The sequence below is a fragment of the Vicugna pacos genome, chromosome X (assembly GCF_048564905.1).
Source record: "Vicugna pacos chromosome X, VicPac4, whole genome shotgun sequence".
NCBI lineage: Eukaryota > Metazoa > Chordata > Mammalia > Artiodactyla > Camelidae > Vicugna > Vicugna pacos.
This window is the reverse complement of record NC_133023.1, coordinates 69743186-69763730: the sequence shown is the minus strand read 5'-3', so window position 1 is coordinate 69763730 and position 20545 is coordinate 69743186.

The window sequence follows — 20545 nt, the reverse complement described above, 5'->3', positions numbered from 1 at the left end:
CCACATGCAGTTTATTTTCCTTAATAAACAATTATGTCTAGTGTACAGTGCTTCTTTTGCAGTCAGATTGACACCAAATATAGTTGTCAAAATTTATAAAACATTTTTTCTTGAATCTAAAATGCTTATTCATAAATCTATGTTCATCCTTATAGTTTTCTGCCTCCTTTCCTTTTTTCACACCTTACTCTCATCAAAACAGGAAGACTGTTTAATCTCATTCTAGTTTACTTTCATTGTAAACCTTACCAATTTAGTGTTTATACCTCTCCAATCATCAAAGCATATCTTTTGTGTTGGTGTATAAATTGAATCTATGGTCAGTGACGGAGGTAATTCAAAGAAGGGGGAGGGAGTGGCAGGGATTAGTCCAAGAAAAAGAAAGAACTGACAATAAGAGATGAAAATATTTTAGGGGGAAATGAGTACCTTTTCTCACTTTGGTTTTTTTATGTATTATAATTCAGCTAACTTACATAGACATTAAGTCTTGTGGATGGAGATGACATCAGTTTTTTCCCCCCTCTATGGTTCTTTTTGTCCCACTGAAAACATTTGATAAATAATGTTTATAAACTCTATGGCTACTGATAAAATAGACTGCTGTGCTTTCTGATAAGAATGATCTCCAGACAGTTTTATTCCTTCTTTCCAATAAAAGATGGTATACTAGTGCATTTTAGATGTAGCCAATATAACAGTACCTGCGCATCCATAAAATCATGTCCATGACCAAGAAGAAATGGCTACAGGATACAAGAAGGAATTAAAAAAAAAAAGGATAAAGTCTGCTACTTAAAAAGGATCTGATACATTGAGAAATTTATATAGCTCCTTGTTGAGATGAATTCTTTAGGTCTTAACCTGAAGCAATAGTTACTATTCTTTTCAATCTCTCAAATGACTTATATTTAGCCTATCTTCCAATTATAACCTGCAATTGACCTTGGATCACTTGTATTTTAAAACCCAATGCTTTTCAAAGTGTAAATTGTGAAATTTATACCAGCATAAAAATTACCTGAAGTGTTCCTTAAAATGCATGTTCCTGGGCCCAATCAGACTTACTCAGTTGATCTGAAGATCAAGCCAGGAGTCTCCATTTTTAATAAATCTTATTGTGATTATTTCTGCAAATTAAAGTATGGGAATCATGCAGTATAAGAATCCTTTACTTAGGTGCTCATTTTATACTCAAGGCTTTACAGCATATTTCAAAGAATATATTTCACAACTACCTATATATCAATCAATCTACAAATTGATTAATACATACTGTGTAAAAGGAATAAAATATCTTATCCATGATTATGGAATATAACAAACTGTATTAGGAACATGGTTCTTGGATTCAGACTTCTTAATATATAGTTAGAGAAATTTGACACAAAAGGAAAAATAATGATACAAATCATATACATCATCCACAAATATTTACATCTCTGTAGGAACCTGAATTGAATGATATGTGTCACTCATATGGGAGAGTTCCTTGTATGCTATTGAGTTCAGAAGAAGGCAATATTTTTTAAGAAAGCTTTGAAGGTTCAGAGTTTTTGTTTACATACAGATGTTAAAATAGTCTTAAAAGCAATAAATGACGGAATTGAAATTTGCAATTTATATCTAGTGTGGGGGGAATATAATTAAAACAATCTGGTTGGAAGACACCTGCACCCCAATGTTCATAGCAGCACTATTTACAATAGCCAAGACATGGAAATAGCCTAAATGTCCATTGACAGATGACTGGATGAAGAAATTGTGGTACATTTATACAATGTGATACTGCCTAGCCATAAAAAGAATAAAATAATGCCATTTGCAGCAACATGGATGGACCTAGAGATTATCATTCTAAGTGAAGTAAGCCCAAAAGAGAAAGAAAAATACCATATGAGATCATTCATATGTGGAAACTAAAAAGAAAAAAAAGAAAATGAACATTAATACAAAAGAGAAACAGACTCATAGACATAGAATACAAACTTGTGGCTGCCAAGGGGGAGGAGGGTGGGAAGGGACAAAATGAGAGTTCAAAATATGTAGATACTGGTAGGCATATGCAGAACAGATAAACAAGATTATACTGTGTAGCACAGGGAAATATATACAAGATCTTGAGGGAGCTCGCATTAAAAAAAAATGTGACAATGAATATATGTATGTTCATGTATAACTGAAAAATTGTTCTCTACACTGGAATTTGACACAACATTGTAAAATGGCTATTACTCAATAAAAAAAAAGTTAAAAAAAAACCCCAATCTGGTTGGAATTTACTGTAAACATACTAAGAATAACACTTGATTGCTTTTAATAACATTTCACTTTCAGAACATGGATGAACCTTGAAAACATCCTAGGTGAAGGAACTCAGTTACAAAAGACTGCGCATATTATATGATTCCATTCATATGAATTATCCAGAATAGGCAAATTTATGGAAATAATAGATTGGTGGTTGCCAAGGCTAGGGTTGATGGAGAAAATGGGGGGGTGTGTACTGAAGGGTATGGGGTTTCTTTTTAAGATCATGAACAGGTTTCAAACCTGTTTTTAATCACTTTGTTTTTCTTTAATACACTTTAAATGGGAAAGGTATAGAGTATCTGAATAGTATCTCAATAAAGCCATTAAAATAGATAGATAGATAGATAGATAGATAGATAGATAGATAGATAGATAGACGCACTGATTATTTTCAGAAAAAAAACAACAACAACAATCCTTGGCTGTTTACAAGAACTTCATCAGAGAAAGAAGGCAAGGAGTGTTCACCAGCTTAAATATGGAGACTATCATGCCCTAGTTTCTTAACTCATGAAAATTACAGACTCCCTTTCATTCTTGTACACAGCCTGACCTTCAATAATTGTCTTTCAGTCAGCAGTGGAGGGAGAAGATGTCTCCTGATGCTCGGAAAAGGGAGAGTAGATCTTATAATACTCAATAGGAGAGGTAAAGGATGAGCCTTATACTTATAAATTAACTGTTTTTCAAAAAGATTATTTCAAAAGGCTGATAACAGCTCACCTTTTTAAAAAAAGTTACAATATTTATCCAGTGAAATATTTAAGTTTATAAACGGCTCATGACATTTGTCCAGGAAAGTAAAACAGTAAGGATGTTTTTGTTAGTTGAGATTTTAAGTTTAAAAATATATGATACGAAATTCTATTTATATTGGAGGTTGCTTTGTTCTATAAATAGTTTGATTAGAGATGTAAGATGAAAAAATGTAGAGACTACTTCCCATAAACTAAAGAGACTGGAATGGAATAGTAAATCTGAATGTGAGCTTTGGCGTCAGGTTGACCTGGGCTTAAATGTCAGGTCCAAAACTTACTAGGAGAATGACATTTAGCAAGTCCCTGAATCTTCGTTTATCACTCTGTAAAATGGAGACAATTACTACTTAAATGGCCATTGTAAAGTTTAAATAAAATAACCTAGATAAATTGCTTAACATGGGTCAGCACTCAATGAATGTTAACTCTTTATTAGCTAAGTGTAATATATCATATACCATTTCCAGATCATGTGCCATTATGTTTAAAATAGTATTGGGTGAAACAGTGTCACATAGTTGATAACAACATCTTCTGGAAACAAATGTTCTTCCTTGAGATCTTAACTCCACCATTTCTATGACTCCACCTTCCTAAGGCTCCAAGTTTTATCAGTAAAGTAGAGATAATAATGATTATTTTCTCATAAGGCTGTGATGAAAATTAAATGTGATATTTGTAAACCTTTAAGCATAGTGCCCAAAGTAGATTAAGTATCAGTAAAAGTTAGCATTAGCAGTATAATTTTAGAAAGATGATGGTGGAAGTGACTATGTAGATAAAAGGGAAAAGACTGTAAACAGGTGTTGATAAATAGGCAGTAAGAGCCTTGATAATAGCAGTGAATAGAACAGAAATGAAATGAAGATAAAGTAATAGATTCAAGAGATGGACAATGTTTTCGTCACTTAGTGCTGCCTTTCACTCTAGATGCCAGATTTTCTTTTAAAAAACACATGCTGTGATATTGTCCCCTGTTTAATATTTGGATGTAAACATGTACAGTTCATTCTGGAAATAATGCCCTTTAACTCTGCAGTGTGATTTTTTAAATCATTTTTTATTGATTTATAATCATTTTACAATGTTGTGTCAAATTCCAGTGTTCAGCACAATTTTTCAGTCATTCATGGACATATACACACTCATTGTCACATTTTTTTCTCTGTGAGTTATCATAACATTTTGTGTATATTTCCCTGTGCTATACAGTGTAATCTTGTTTATCTATTCTACAATTTTGAAATCCCAGTCTATCCCTTCCCACCCTCTACCCACCCCCCCGGTAACCACAAGTCTGTATTCTCTGTCCATGAGTCTATTTCTGTCCTGTATTTATGCTTTGTTTTTGTTTGTTTTTGTTTTTTAGATTCCACATATGAGCGATCTCATATGGTATTTTTCTTTCTCTTTCTGGCTTACTTCACTTAGAATGACATTCTCCAGGAGCATCCATGTTGCTGCAAATGGCATTATGTTGTCGGTTTTTATGGCTGAGTAGTATTCCATTGTATAAATATACCACTTCTTCTTTATCCAGTCACCTGTTGATGGACATTTAGGCTGTTTCCATGTTTTGGCTATTGTAAATACTGCTGCTATGAACATTGGAGTGCAGGTGTCATCCTGAAGTAGATTTCCTTCTGGATACAAGCCCAGGAGTGGGATTCCTGGGTCATATGGTAAGTCTATTCCTAGTCTTTTGAGGAATCTCCACACTGTTTTCCATAGTGGCTGCACCAAACTGCATTCCCACCAGCAGTGTAGGAGGGTTCCCCTTTCTCCACAGCCTCTCCAGCATTTGTCATTTTTGGATTTTTGAATGACAGCCATTCTGCCTGGTGTGAGGTGATACCTCATTGTAGTTTTGATTTGCATTTCTCTGATAATTAGTGATATTGAGCATTTTTTCATGTGCTTTTTGATCATTTGTATGTCTTCCTTGGAGAATTGCTTGTTTAGGTCTTCTGCCCATTGTTGGATTGGGTTGTTTATTTTTTTCTTATTGAGTCGTATGAGCTGCTTATATGTTCTGGAGATCAAGCCTTTGTCAGTTTCACTTGCAAAAATTTTCTCCCATTCCATAGGTTTCCTTCTTGTTTTACTTCTGGTTTCTTTTGCTGTGCAGAAGGTTGTAAGTTTCATTAGGTCCCATTTGTTTATTCTTGCTTTTATTTCTTCTAGGAGAAAAATTTTTGAAATGTATGTCAGATAATGTTTTGCATATGTTTTCCTCTAGGAGGTTTATTGTACCTTGTCTTATGTTTAAGTCTTTAATCCATTTTGAGTTGATTTTTGTATATGGTGTAAGGGTGTGTTCTAGCTTCATTGTTTTACATGCTGCTGTCCAGTTTTCCCAACACCATTTGCTGAAGAGACTGTCTTTATTCCATTGTATATTCTTGCCCCCTTTGTCAAAGATGAGTTGACCAAAAGTTTGTGTGTTCATTTCTGGGCTCTCTATTCTGTTCCATTGGTCCATATGTCTGTTTTGGTACCAATGCCATGCTGTCTTGATGACTGTAGCTCTGTAGTATTGTCTGAAGTTTGGGAGAGTTATTCCTCCAACCTCTTTCTTTCTCTTCAGTAATGCTTTAGCAATTCTAGGTTTTTGATGGTTCCGTATAAATTTTATTATGATTTGTTCTAGTTCTGTGAAATATGTCCTGGGCAATTGAATAGGGATTGCATTAAATCTGTAGATTGCCTTGGGCAGTGTGACCATTTTAACAATATTGATTCGTCCAATCCAAGAGCATGGAATATCTTTCCATTTTTTAAAGTCTTCTTTAATTTCCTTCATCAATGGTTTACACAGTTTTCTGTGTATAATTCTTTCACCTCCTTGGTTAGATTTATTCCCAGATATTTTATTACTTTGGGTGCTATTTTAAAGGGGATTGTTTCTTTACTTTCTTTTTCTGTTGATTTATCATTAGTGTAAAGAAATGTAACTCATTTTTGAACATTAATTTTGTAACCTGCTACCTTGCTGAATTCTTCAATCAGCTCTAGTAGCTTTTGTGTGGACCTTTTAGGGTTTTCTATATATAGTAACATGTCATATAATGACACTTTTACCTCTTCTTTTCCAATTTGGATCCCTTTTTCTGCAGTGTGATTTTAATGTAATTTCAGACTTCATTGCAGAGAGACTAGCATGAGGGATATGCTTGGTCCAAAGAACTCAAAATCCGTCAAGTTATCTTGATTGACAGCTGTTTATTCTAACTATGCATAGACACGTGTGCTTTGACATAACGATCGAGAAGAATATTTAATATATTTCAGATATTTAAATAGCCTAATTTTTAATCTTCATGGTTAAGGCTTAATATCCTTAGACTGTCTCTTTGTTGTATATGATTGATCAATGATATTAGGTTGCTAATTTTCTAAACGACTTCAAGGATATCAAATACATTCAACATTAAAACTCTGTTGTACAAATATCATCTTTCTTTGATAACCATCCTAAATAACTCCCTGCTCCCTCCAATCCCAAAGATGGAATTTAGTAGACAGTGGGAGAAGAATGCCAGGTTGGCCTGTAGAGAGATCAGATTTTCCCTATTATGTATTTTGGTTTCCTTGCTTGGATTAATACTAGTTAAATACATGATAAATGAATGTATATAAATATTTTACGTCATAAGTCATTAGCCTCTTTATTCCTGTGTTTTCTTCAGTAGCAATTAAGTCCTGAATTTAAAAGAGGATTGAATTTTCTTTTCAGGTACCCATTTGGGAAATTAAGGAATTGAAGGAGATGAAGGAGACTCTCATTAATCAGAGATACAAGTAGTTCATGTCTTGAAACAAATGTGTAAAGAAGTCAAAATACACACTACCCCAAAATGTGTTTCTGTGTGAGTGAGAAATGGTGTGGGAAGGTCAAAGTGGATGAGGAGCTGATTCTTCCTGAGCTCTGGCCACCACCACTGATGCACATTTTCTGGGAATCACTGCATTACTGAGGCTGTTATACCTACACTTTACTTGTAGGTACCAAATGTGGCTTTGAATAACAGCTGACCCAACAGCTTCACTTCAAAACTTCTGATTCTAATATCAAAGCATCTCCATTCCATATGTCTATTCCAACATGAACACAATTGCCTGAAGAATAAAGTGGATTGATTCATAATTATATATTTTTAATCTTGTCACATTCTCAGAGATCTTTTTAAAAGGACTAAAAGAGTTCCTAAAAATCTTATAGATTTGAAATGGGAAAATAACCCCAAAACTCAGATTAATCTCTATACAAACTACAATATGTCTGAGATGATTAAATCCACCATATCATGACTCAGTTATTTGGTTTCAATAATGAATATGCTTTGTATTTTAAAACATAGCTGTTGGTCAGAGTTGCGTCTTTATTTGGAACCATCAGTAAATTATTATAATGTCATGCTTTGTAGGTCTTTCTATAGTGGTCCTAGTTTCTTTGGAATATATATATATATATATATGTTTTGCTATGCTAGTGTGGGTATCATTTTGTTTTGGTGAAAAGGAAGCAATTGGTATGCTTACAAGTATGCTCAATTCAAGTTAGATAACGCATATTCCATTTTGTGCATGACAAGTTTACAAACCATAGTTATCAAAGACTTCTTCCAGGAGAATTTCTACTCAAGTGTAGAGAGCATTAATCACACTGAGGAGGAGAAGCACTCGGAGTAAACCAAATGAAAAAGTTCACTTAAAGCTCTTCATCTTCTAAGATCAGAACCTCAGGACCTGTATTTCTTCCTATTGCTTTAAGCAATCTCCTAGTAAATGTAATGGACCAAAATATATTTCATTTCTTTTCAAGTCACCTTTAATTTTCTAAAAAAAGACTATTGAAATGTCTACATTTTTCACTGTAAGTGTTTGCCTTCTGGGGAAAAAAAAGTAACATCCTAAGAGCTTTTTAGAAAAAGTAGGATTTATATATCACATGTGATACTTATCTCCTTTCCTATTTTAACCATAAACAACACACTGAGCCTCTACATCCATAGTCTACTTATAAACAAATGTGTTTGTTGTTACTCATATTTTACTTAATCATATTTGATATTTTAGACTGCTTAGACCCAAATCTATACCTAAGGCACCTTTTTTTTTAAATTAAAAAAATATTTTCAGTCTATTCCCTGCTTGCCACTCTGGGCTGGTCTAGCCTCTTCCCCTCAACTCTTTGAAGCCTCATACTTAAGAAACTCCTCTATCCTATTGGAAATAGTCTGGAGCCAAGAGTCCATAAATGTCGGTACTAGTTCTGGCTTTTTGGATGATAAGTCCTCAGCCTTAGGGAAAGCCTTACTCTTGCTGTGTGTCTGCATGTTTCTCTCCCTCCATCTTCCTCTTTCTTGTTTTTTTTTTTTTATTGAAGTATAGTTGATTTATAATATTGTGTTAGTTTCAGGAGTACAGCATAGTGATTCAGTATGTGTTCAGATTATACTCCACTATAGGTTATTATAAGACAATGGCTATAATTCCCTGTCTTATATGGTAGATCCTTCATCCTTATCTAATTTACATATAGTAGTTTGTATCTGTTAATCCCATACACCTAATTTGTCCCTCCTCCCCCCTGACACTGGTAACCAATAGTGTGTTTTCTTAATCTGTGAGTCTGTCCTGGTTTATATATACATTCGTGTTTTTTTAAGATTCTACATATAAGTGATATGTATTATTTATCTTCCTCCGTCTGACTTATTTCACTAAGCTTAATAATCTCTAGGTAGGTCCATCCACACTTCTGCAGGTGAAAGTATTTCATTTTTTAAGTCTGAGTTTATATATACATGTTACATCTTCTTAATCCAGTTGTCTGCTGATGGCCAGTTTATTTGTTTCCAAGTGTTTGCTATTGTAAATAGTGCTGCTATGAATATTAGAGTGCATGTATCTTTTTGAATTAGTGTTTAATTTTTTTTTCCTGGATGTATAACCAGGAGTGGAATTGATGGATCATATGGTAGTTCTATTTTCAGTTTTTTGAGGAATCTCCATGGTATTTTTGATAGTGGTCAAACCAATTTACATTCCCACCAACAGTGTACAAGGGTTTCCTTTTTCTCCACATCCTCTCCAACATTTGTTATATGTGGACTTTTGATGAGAGCCATTCTGAGAGGTGTGAGGTGATATCTCATTGTAGTTCGATTTGCATTTCTTCAATAATTAGCAATGTTAAGCATCTTTTCATGTGCCTGTTTCCATCTTCTTTGGAAAAGTATCTATTTAGGTCTTCTGCCCATTCTTTATTGGATTGTTTGAGGTTCTTTTGATATTGAATTGTATGAACTGTTTGTATATTTTGGATATTAACTCCCTGTTGGTCACATCATTTGCAAGTATTTTCTCCCATTCTGTAGGGTTTTTTTTTTCCATTTTGTTAATGGTTTCCTTTACTGTGCAAAAACGTTTAAATTTAACTAGGTCCCATTTGTTTATTTTTACTTTTATTTCTTTTGCATCAGGAGGCAGATCCAAAAAGTATTGCTGCAATTAATGTCAAAGAGTGATCTGCCATTGTACATATTAGTAAACTAAGGTAAAACAAGTTCAAGTAACTTGTTCAAGTTTACATAACAAGTAAGTGAAAAGAACTGAGATCCACGTCCAGGCAGACTGGCTCCAAAACTAATGTTCCTAATAATTATCTTATGTTCCAATTTCAAAGCATAACTATCATGCATTCATGTGTGCAAATTGAAAACTTTCTATTTATATCATTATATTCATAAAGCAATCATACTTTTAGTGCTAGTTTTTCAAAATATTAACTTTACCATTTTTTGTGGCTATTTTAATAACAATTTATAGCATCAATATATTACAGACCCAATCTATTCCCATTTGGAGATAGATTCACATATTTCTTTAGACAGAATAATTTCTTTTTAACATTTTAAATAAATTAAATCCACTGATGACAAATGCAAAGGAATATCCCCATGCATTAAGGTAAGAGCAAAATTCATCAGTGAAACAATCCATAAATCTCCAAACGAAGGAGTGATCAGCTCCAGTGATCATTGCATGAAATGTTTATATCAATTACAAATGTTAACCAGTATTATCAACTACAAATAAATGTGCTCCTTACTTTTTAAAAAATTTGGCAATAATATTGGAAACACAGTTGAAGAAACATCAATAATGAGTTCATTAAATATTAAGTATTGTCCTTAGCTCTGTTACTTCCTCCAACTTTTGAATAAGCTTTACCAGTGTTAATTATGCTTTCCAGATATAAAAAAATGAGCAAATTTTAATTCAAATTAAGTAAAAAGCTTAAGGGTTGCATGCATGTTTGTTATTTGCAAATGTTTTTTGTTTTGTGGAAAGTGGAATATTTTTCATTTATGTCTGAAGATGGGCTAGAAATTTAGAGAAAAGCAATGAACTAATATTTTTGTTAATTTTATCAAAATCTTGCTGTTATATTTAAAAGTCACTTTCTGCATCAAATATTTCAATGATCATAACTTGTTCATGCCGGGTTTTTTTTTTTGCCAACTAGCAATAATTACTTTTTAACCAATCTTCTTTGCTATTTTGTCACTAAAGTTCAATAAATGTGATGGCATATAAAAACTAGACCAAATATTTGTCCATGCGTGTCATTTATTGTGTATAACTGTTGAGTTATTTTTTTTCTCAGAAAACATGTTATAGTCAAGTGTAAATTTTTTTAAAACAGATAATTTCTTGTTTTTCAAGTCTTGTGATATACTTGTTTTTCAATTATTAGAAAACAATAATATGATTCTATGGTAAACATGGGAACAATTCACATTACATGTTGAATAAGAGAAAATGCATTGCAAAGGAAAGAAAGGATTAGAGCTCCACTTACCCAGCACAGATCAATCAACCTTATCCAATTTGAATGCTTTGATTGACATGTTCGGACAATTATTGAGTAAAATGGCATAACAAAGATAGAATATCTGTTAGTTGAGAGAGCTCTTCCATTTTTAATTCTTTTGAAAATTCACCCTTGGACAAAATTTTTGAGAATACATGCATAATACATTTTGATTTATATTTTAACTTATTCACCCATTCCTCAATTATTTTTGATCACCTATTAAATACTGGGTGATATCAAATGAAATTTTTGATAGACAGTATTTTTGTAGATCAAAAACATTCACATATGAGCAACTTTTAAATCATTCAACTGAACACACAGTAGTGAGGTAGGTGCTAGTGTGATTGAGAATGTGGAGTATAGTTCTTTCTGTCTGGCCTACTTGGGCGATCCACACCGTTTACCACCAAGTTAACAAGGCATAGTAATATATGTTTACAGGCCAAAATGCTACGGAATTTTAGAAAAGGAAGAGATTAACATAGTCTAGAAGGTATTATAGGCAGGTGAGATGAGCATATCAATATATTGACATTAATGCCTTTTACAGATGTTATTTAAGGGTACCAACTTGCAAGAGTTATATAACATGATAAAGGTGCTGATTTTCACTGCAATGCCAATCACATCACAATATATAAGTATATCAGATTAATGTATTGTTCATGTTAAATTTACACAATGTTATGTCAAATATATTTCAATTAAAAAGCCTTTTAAAATATTATGCATCTATGAAATATTTGGATGCTACTCTTTATGCTTTTAATCTTCTCTAACTTTGGAAATACCTGGAGATTTAATTTCCTTTTTTCCAGTGGTCATATGGATGTTGGATACTATGATCAAAAGGAATGTGTGGTTTGCATCTTTCTTTTTTTTTTTTAATTGAAGTATAGTCAATTACAATGTGTCAATTTCAGGTACACAGCATAATGTCCCAGTCATGCATATATGTACATAGATTCATTTTTACATACTTTTTCATTAAAGGTTATTACAAGATATTGAATATAGTTCCCTGTGCTATACAGAATAATTTTGGGTTTTTATCTATTTTTATATATAATGGTTAACATTTGCAAATCTCAAACTTCCAAATTTATCCTTTCCCACCCCCTTTCCCCCTGTAAAAATAAGACTGTATACTATGTCTGCAAGTCTGTTTCTTTTTGTAGATAAGTTCATTGGTGTCCTTTTTTTTTTCAGATTCCACATATGAGTGATATCATATGGTATTTTTCTTTGTTTTTCATTTTTCTATTTTTTTCTACCAAATTCAAAACAAATTATCAAACAACACAACACTAAAAGACTATTCTTTATACAAAACACTTCTTCTGTATCACAACACCTATCAAAGTTTTGACTACTCAATAAATAGTGAACTAAAAATATTGTGACTACCTTATTATACACAACTCCCTTCAAGGCTTCAATAGTAATAAATCTCCTCTTTTAAATAAAAGGAGATATGCCATATTTGTAAACTAAGGAAATGTACAACATTTTCTTTATCATGAAATATATTTTGATATTTAGCAAGGGCTCCTAAATCTCATTTTCTAAATTATAATCAAGAGTTATTACACCACAGCACTATTGATAAACAAGTTCGGGTAAGAAATAAGATTCTTACTCTGTAAGGAAAAAAAATTAAAACATATTTTTAAAAATTGCCTTTTCCATTAATGGTTATTAAAAGTGCTTTATTTCTAGAGAAGATAGAAATATTTAAGGTAAAGCTGTTCCCATCCCAAGAAACAAAAACATTATTATTGTCATACTAGCAATCCCAATTTGGAAGGAAGCAATTGGCAATAAAGGTCACCCAATCATTGAAATTCAGACTCTCAGGGCTCAAGGTACATTACTGTTATTACTGTTTTTTTACAGTTTTACATTCCCTGAAATACAATTTTAAGAGGCTTTGACAATAATTTTCTCCATAGCATAGCCAACCAGGAGCCAATTAATCTGCATTCTCACTCAAATTTGGTAATGGTTAGAAAATTAATTTCAACTGCTTACAAAGTAATTGCATATAGAAAAGCATGCTTCAAACACTATTTCATTTAGAGCCCAAAGACTATTCTACAAACGTTAGGGATAGATATTTACTACAGATTAAAGGATAGTTTTCACCTATTAAATACAACCAGCTGCCCATAGATATCACAAATTCTACCCATGATTGTTTTTAATTTTCTTCAATTATACTGAGACTATAATATAACCTTATGCACAAGTTCTACCTAAGACTATTTACACAGTTCTGCCTATAAATCATCTAAACAGATGATTATTATCTGTTCTAGTTTTAAAGACATAAAAAAAAAATTCAGTAGTCATCGTTGGAACCCCATTCCATTGTTTAATCACCATTTGCAGGCATATTTTTCATTATTTTTTATGTCAGAAGCCAAAATAGTGCTTTAGTATATTTAAATCTACCTGCACTATAAAATAAGTCCTATAACAAGTTTCCTACCAAAGATTTCCATTATCAAATCCACAGTATACTGGGTGTTTTATCATTTTCTTCCAGATTAATCTCAAACATTGTATAAAACAGGCAGCATGCCAATTACATTAGGTATAAAGCTAAATTAATAATGTCAATAACATTTGAGCTCTCAAGAATTTTCTGTATAACCTATAGATAAAAAATCTTCTGGCATACTCACTCCCCCACTATGGAGATAACAAAACATTTTGGTCTACTCTATAATTGATGTATACTATTGAATGTTTTAGTCTATTCCATAATTGATACATACTACTGATCTTTTAACTAAAGACCCCAATAAATCTGAAAACTCAAGCCACTTAAAACAGGATAGGGTTCTCTAAACATTCTAAGGACAAACTCTTAGAGTCTTCACCAGTTAATGGGAAATCCTATATTGCAGAATGGATCTAGTGTTGGGGAAAATGTGGGACTCTGTTCTGGCCCATGGCCACTCTGGAAGAGCTCATCCTAGGATTCATGTCATTGCCAAGAACAGCTAACACTGAAGGAAGATTTTGAGACTAATCCAACTAGCTGGAATCCTTTTGCCCACAATTTGAATAGGCATTGAGAATAGCTTTGGGCCTAAATAATTGCTTCAAGGCCAGATCATCTCTTGACCCACAGTTTCCAGGACTTATATTCAAGTTTGACTTGGATTGGTGAAAGTTCAGCATGAAATTAAATAAATGGTAAGCAGCATAAAATCTATCTTAACATTTTAACTTGAAATATCTATTTTATTTCCTCAACAGCCCAGAGTTCTAGAAAAGAACCAGAATTGTCATAGAACAGCAAATGTCTTGAGAAAAGAACTATCATATATTCCTTTTGATGTATCATTTTATAAATTAAAAGAATCTATATAACATCTTTATCAGTTTTAAATTTTCTATGGCAGTACTGAGGAGATAAAATACCTCTGTTGATGAATATCTTAATATTTCATCCAGTACTTGATGATCAACTTTACTAAGCTAATGAATTGATTTTTAAAATTGTAGTTTAAATTAATACATATCTGGCAGTAAGAGGTGAATCCAGAAATACAAGCAAAGCTTCAGAATACTCCAGGATTTAATTACATAAAACTCCTTGGTGAACCAACAATCCTTTCCTTTCTTTCATCTAACTAGATGAATATTTTTATCTCTGAATTAAACTAAATACCTTGACATTTCTGTTGTAAACTAATTCTGAAGAAAAGTCATATCAAAGTTGCTCTCTTCTATTTGCAATCTACCTCTAAATACTCACAAATTTCCTCTACATATAATTTTGCTATTGGTTCTGTCAATTATAAAAGGTTAGTTTGGAAAAGTTACAAAATAAAAGGGGACATTTCTTTTTAAAATCAAGCGTTACATAAGCCATTGAGCATCCTTCTCAGACAGAACAGTTTCATTGACTATCAAGACATTCTGAAGTGATTGAATTCCAGCAGTTATGTCCTTATATAGGCAGGAAGTACCCCTAGCCAAAAAAAGTACCCCTTCAAAAGTTGTTGTTGTTGGTTTTTTTTTTTTGGACAGCAGGTAGCTTCTCCTGAGGAGGAAGAGAAAGACAAAGAAGCAGTTGGCATAAGCTGCAGGTGGCTGCTGAGGAGGAGGTGTCATTTGGGAAGCACAGTAGGTGGCTTGGACTCCGGAGAAAGAGGTGACAGTTGGAGACAGCAGCAGGTGTTTGCTATGAGGGAGAAGGACCTCTCACCAGAGTTGTCAACGATTGTTTTTGAGCATTTTCACTGCAAAAATCTGATATTTGGCATTTTAACTGACAGCACCAGATATGCCTAAAAATACTTATAAAACCTAACATTTTGCAGGCTGAAAAAAATTACAAAGGCATTATTTCCGCTAATGATTCAGTCTCAATCTCAACAATTGGCTAAATGTTAAACATGACTTTATATTATACATTTTCAATTGAAAATTTTCTAAAAATAATCAAGTTTCTGAATATTTTAAGGAGAACAAAATTTGAGAATATGAATGATATAATCATAAATGTAATTAGTAATTCAGATCAATAAAACAAAGAATTATTACTCAAACTGATTTTTAAAAAAATTAAATTCCAAGCCACCATGATTATTTTTGTGGCTCACAAATTAGCTCTGCCAAGTCTTATCTACCTATTATCTAAAAGTAGAATTTATGAAGAGATAGCCTAATTGCAATTAAACCGTAAGAAACTGAATTATAAATTTTGAGAATTATTAGAACTAGTGAAGCAGCTTCCATGAGCAACACTGGGAGATTTGGGGGACCTATAGGTTGAAAGGTAAGCAGCATAAAAGTGACATCAGCAATATGATTTTTTAAGGTTCTAATAACTTTTTTATAGACTATATAGAATCTGTACAATGACCATAGAACACTCAAATGCATAAAAAAATACTGTAGGTATGCTCCATAAACATGGAAACTCATCTCCAGACAAATTATTTACTCTACCAAGATTGTACTCCTTTTGCAGCTCTGATCAGCATGTAAAACTGGCAAATGTTGATGGGAACAAACTAGTGCAATAACCCACAAAAGAAGTCTTGCCAATTATCAACTTTAGTATGTTCCATAAGCAGAGACTCCACTCAGAAATGCCAGCATGTAGAGGCAAAGGTGGAGCTACAATGTGTATAAATATTTATTTTGTTATCACTAAATGTAGGGTGGTGGGATTTTGAAATTTTTGCTTTAGAAACCAGTAACATTCCTAGGTAACAAGTAGCAAGAGAGTGTATAGCTATTCATTAATTTATATTAAATAAAAACAGAAATTGGAGGAAATGAAAATATCATAAAAGGAAAGTGAAGAACATAAGGAGTATGATGATAAAATAAGTATTTTTTAGTGTTTTTATTACTCATTTCATCCAAATAAATTGTTTTTAAAAAGGCACCATAGGAAAATTGATCAACATGGCTGAGTAATAGGATGCAGAGCTCAACTCACCTCTTGAACACATACAAAGTATATCTACATGTGGAAAAATTCTCATTGAAAGCTAGCTGAAAACTGGCAGAGGACTTCTATATAACTAAGGCTATAAGAAAGATACTCACATAAAAAAGTAGGGATGGAAGAAAAGAGATGAGGTCAGGACCTGTGCCCCTGGGAGGGGACTCAAGGAAAAGGGAGAATACACAGGTGGACACCCACCCCGGGCAGTGAGTGGTGAGAGCCAGATTGGGTGCCCCAGTCCTTGGGTCCTATTCTGGGGAGACAAGCCCAGTTGGCTGGTTGGAGGACCACTGGAACTAAAAGGAGGGCTATGGAAAGATTGGACTCTGATTGTGAGGACTACGCTTACTGCCTTGCGCCCAAGGCAGGACAGAGAGACGTCTGTTCTAAGGGCTTCCATGTTTCCTGCATCTCTTTAGTGTGTATACCAGCCCCAGCAGAATAAATGCTCCAGCCCTGATCACTCCACATCACAGCTGGGCACTGGATCTGGGGTGGCTAAAACCAGAGAGAAGACTTGACTTTGAGACATAGAGGGGACCTGATCCTGGTGCATAGCCTGAATGGGGCAGCTGCAGCCATTGTTGGCACTTACTCAAGGAGTGCCTCAGAAGCAGCTTAGGTGTCAGACTACAGCTGCTCCATGAGAGGTCATCTCCTGATACACACCAGGAGTCCACAAGGGCCTCACCAACTCTGCAGTGCTGCTCCACAATAGGGCATCAGCGGTAGAGGTTGGGGCAGTGATTGGCTGTGAGGGAAAAAGGGAACTTGCACCTGAGGCGCTATCTGAGTGGAAAGAGGGAAACAAATATGGCCACCTGCAAAGGCAATGCATCAGAGAGCTCATACTCTTTTTGTGGCCTACTGGAGCTGAGAGCCTGCACAGGCCCCACTTGCCTAGCACTACTCCCCATTTGGGGAATAAGTGCCAGTGCAGGGAGAGGGAAAGCACACACTTAAAAGGAACAGGTCCAGCTCAGGCCCAACCCTCAGGACTTCAACTCCAGCAACTTGGTATGAAACATCAACCTTAAGAGGGTACTGATGACCACTGAGCAGAGGGGAATTCCCACCTCATACTCACACTTGGCTCCAGCTTGAGCCCATCCTTCTCCAGCCTCACACCCTACTAAGGTGAAAGCTGCCAGCGCATCCTGAGCAGCTTGCATTCACATCAAATCTAGTCCACCACGGAGTCTGTGTAGGGACACTCCCACATAAGAACACTTCTTGGAGACTGCGATAGGTAACTAACTCATATAAATTTAGAGGCAGAAAAAAATTAATTAAAATGAAAAGGCATTAAGCTCTCAATTGAAAGAGCAAGAGAAAACACATGGAAAAAAATAATGAAAGAGAAATAAAAACTTTACCAGATAAAGAATTCAAAGCATTGGTTATAAAAATGTTAACTGAATTAGGGGAAAAAATTGATCTATACCCATTATAATTTTAGCAAGGGGCTAGAAAATGTAAAAAAGGCCCAATCAGCAGTGAAGAATTCAATACCTGAAATAAAAAATACACAAGAAGGAATGAATAGCAGACTAAGTGATATGGAAGAATGTATAAGTGCTCAATCAGAACAGCAAAAAGAAAAACAATTTTAAAAAATGAAAACAAAGCCCAGAAATAAACCCATTGCACTTATGGTCAATTAATCTACAACAAAGCAGGCAAGAATATACAATGGAGAAAAGATAGTCTCTTCAATAAATGGTGCTGGGAAAACTGGACAGCTACATGAAAGAATGAAATTAGAATATTCTTTAACATCATATACAAAAATAAACTCAAAATGGACTAAAGACCTAAATGTAAGAACAGATAGTATAAAGCTCCTAGAAGAAAACATAGGCAGGACTCTCTTTGACATAAATTGCAGCAATGTTTTTTGGATCTGTTTCCTATAATAATGGAAACAAAAGCAAAATAGACAAATGAGACCTAATTAAACTTTAAAAGCTTTTGCACAACAAAGAAAACCAACAAAAAATGGAAAGACAATCAATGGAATGGGAGAAAACATTAGCAAACGATGAGACCTACAAGGGCTTAATTTCCAAAATATATAAACAGTACAGACAGCTCAATATCAAAAGAATGAAATAATGTCATTTGCAGCAACATGGATGGACCAAGAGATTATCATACTAAATGAAGTAAGGCAGATAGATCTATTTGTGGGAGAGGGTGAACTCCACATCCTTCTACTCTGCCATCTTGAAACCCCCTCAAAGTAAGACAGACAGAAAAAGACAAATATCATGTGATATCACTTATATGTGGAATCTAAAAATAACAATACAAATAAACTTACTTACAAAACAGAAATAGACTCCAGACATAGAAAACACACTTATGGTTACCAAAGGGGAAAGAAGTGGGAACAGATAAATTTGGAACTTGGGAATAACAGATACATACTATTATATATGAAATAGATAGCAAAAAAGTCCTACTGTATAGGACAGGGAACTATGTTCAATATTTTGTAATAACTTACACTGGAAAAGAATCTGAAAAAAGAATACATACATATAGATAGATAGATAGATACACAGATAACTGAATCACTTTGATGTACACCTGAAACATGATAAATCAACTCTACTTCAGTTAAAGAAAACCTTTAGAGTTAATATTTTATCACTTGAAATAATTATGAAAACCTTACTACCTTAGAGAAGAACACTTTACCTTCACAAATTTAGATCATTTTTGTCATATGTATTATATCTACATTGATAAGTTCAAAATAAAATGCTATAATTTTTACTTTAAATTGTCATATACATTTTAAAGAACTTAAGTGATGTATAATAGTAGATTATATTTACCAGTTTTGTTGATCTTAGTTCATTTCTAAATTTCTGGATTCCTTTTGTTATTTTCTTTTTTCTTCCACAGAAAAAAAATTTATTTAGCATTTGTTTTAAACAGCTCTACCAACAATTTCTCTTAGCTTTCCTTCCTCTGAGAGTGTTTTTATTTTACCGTCATTCATGATGGATAATTTTGATGGATATTGAATTCTATGTTGACATTTCTTTTTTTCTTCTAGCACTAAAAAAATGTTATTCAATCATTTCTGACTTTTTTCCTCAAAAATCATTATTCAAATTATAGTTTTTACAGGTGTAATCTGCCTTTCTGGCTGATTTCAAGACATTATTTTGGGCATTACAGCTGTTTTATTATGATATGTTTGCCCATGATTTCCTTTGAGCTTACCCTATTTATGATTGCTGGGTTTCTTGGACCTATAAACATATGTCTTCCAGCAAATTTGGGAAATTTTAAGAAATATCTCCAAATATTTTTTTTGCAAAAAATTTCTAAATTTTCTCCTTCTGGGATTCTAATGGGATGTGAAATACATGTGTGTCAGATCTTCTGATATTGTCAACATAGATGACTTAGTGTCTCTCCAGTTTTTTATCATTCTCATTTTCTCTTGATTCTTCAGGTTGGATAGTTTCTATTGATCTGTCTTCAAGTTCACTAAGTCTTTTGTCTGTCATTCCTATTCTGTTATCATTCCTTGCCTATAATGGTTCTCTGTTTTTTTGTTTTTTATTTTGGTGCGGGGGGGTGGTTGGTTCTCTTTTATCACTATTTCTTTGTTTTCTAATCATTTCAAGAATGTTTGCCCTATATATATAACTAAATCATTATGATGTACACCAGAAATTAACACAACATTGTAAATTGACTATACTTCAATTAAATAAAAGACAGTTTGCAAACTTGGAGCAGTCAAACTAATTGTAGAATGAGACTCAGAAGTATATTGTTATAATACAGCTTATATAGTGAAAATACAGAGGCTGTTTGTTCTTTGCGATTGTTGATTATAGCATTAGAGTTTTCTTAGTGGTAAGTTAAAAGTGGTCACTTCATGCCAATTTTGATGAACTACTTACATTTTGTTTAGCAAACGATGATTTTCAGAGACATTTACAAGAAGTAGCCCAAGTTATGTTTCCATCGTTTTGCAGAATAGGCCAAATTAAGTTTCACTTATGCGACTTAAATTGTTTTCTCTGCTCAGAGGATTTGCCATTTTGACATTCATTTTGCATTTTCCTTTAACAGGAGATGATA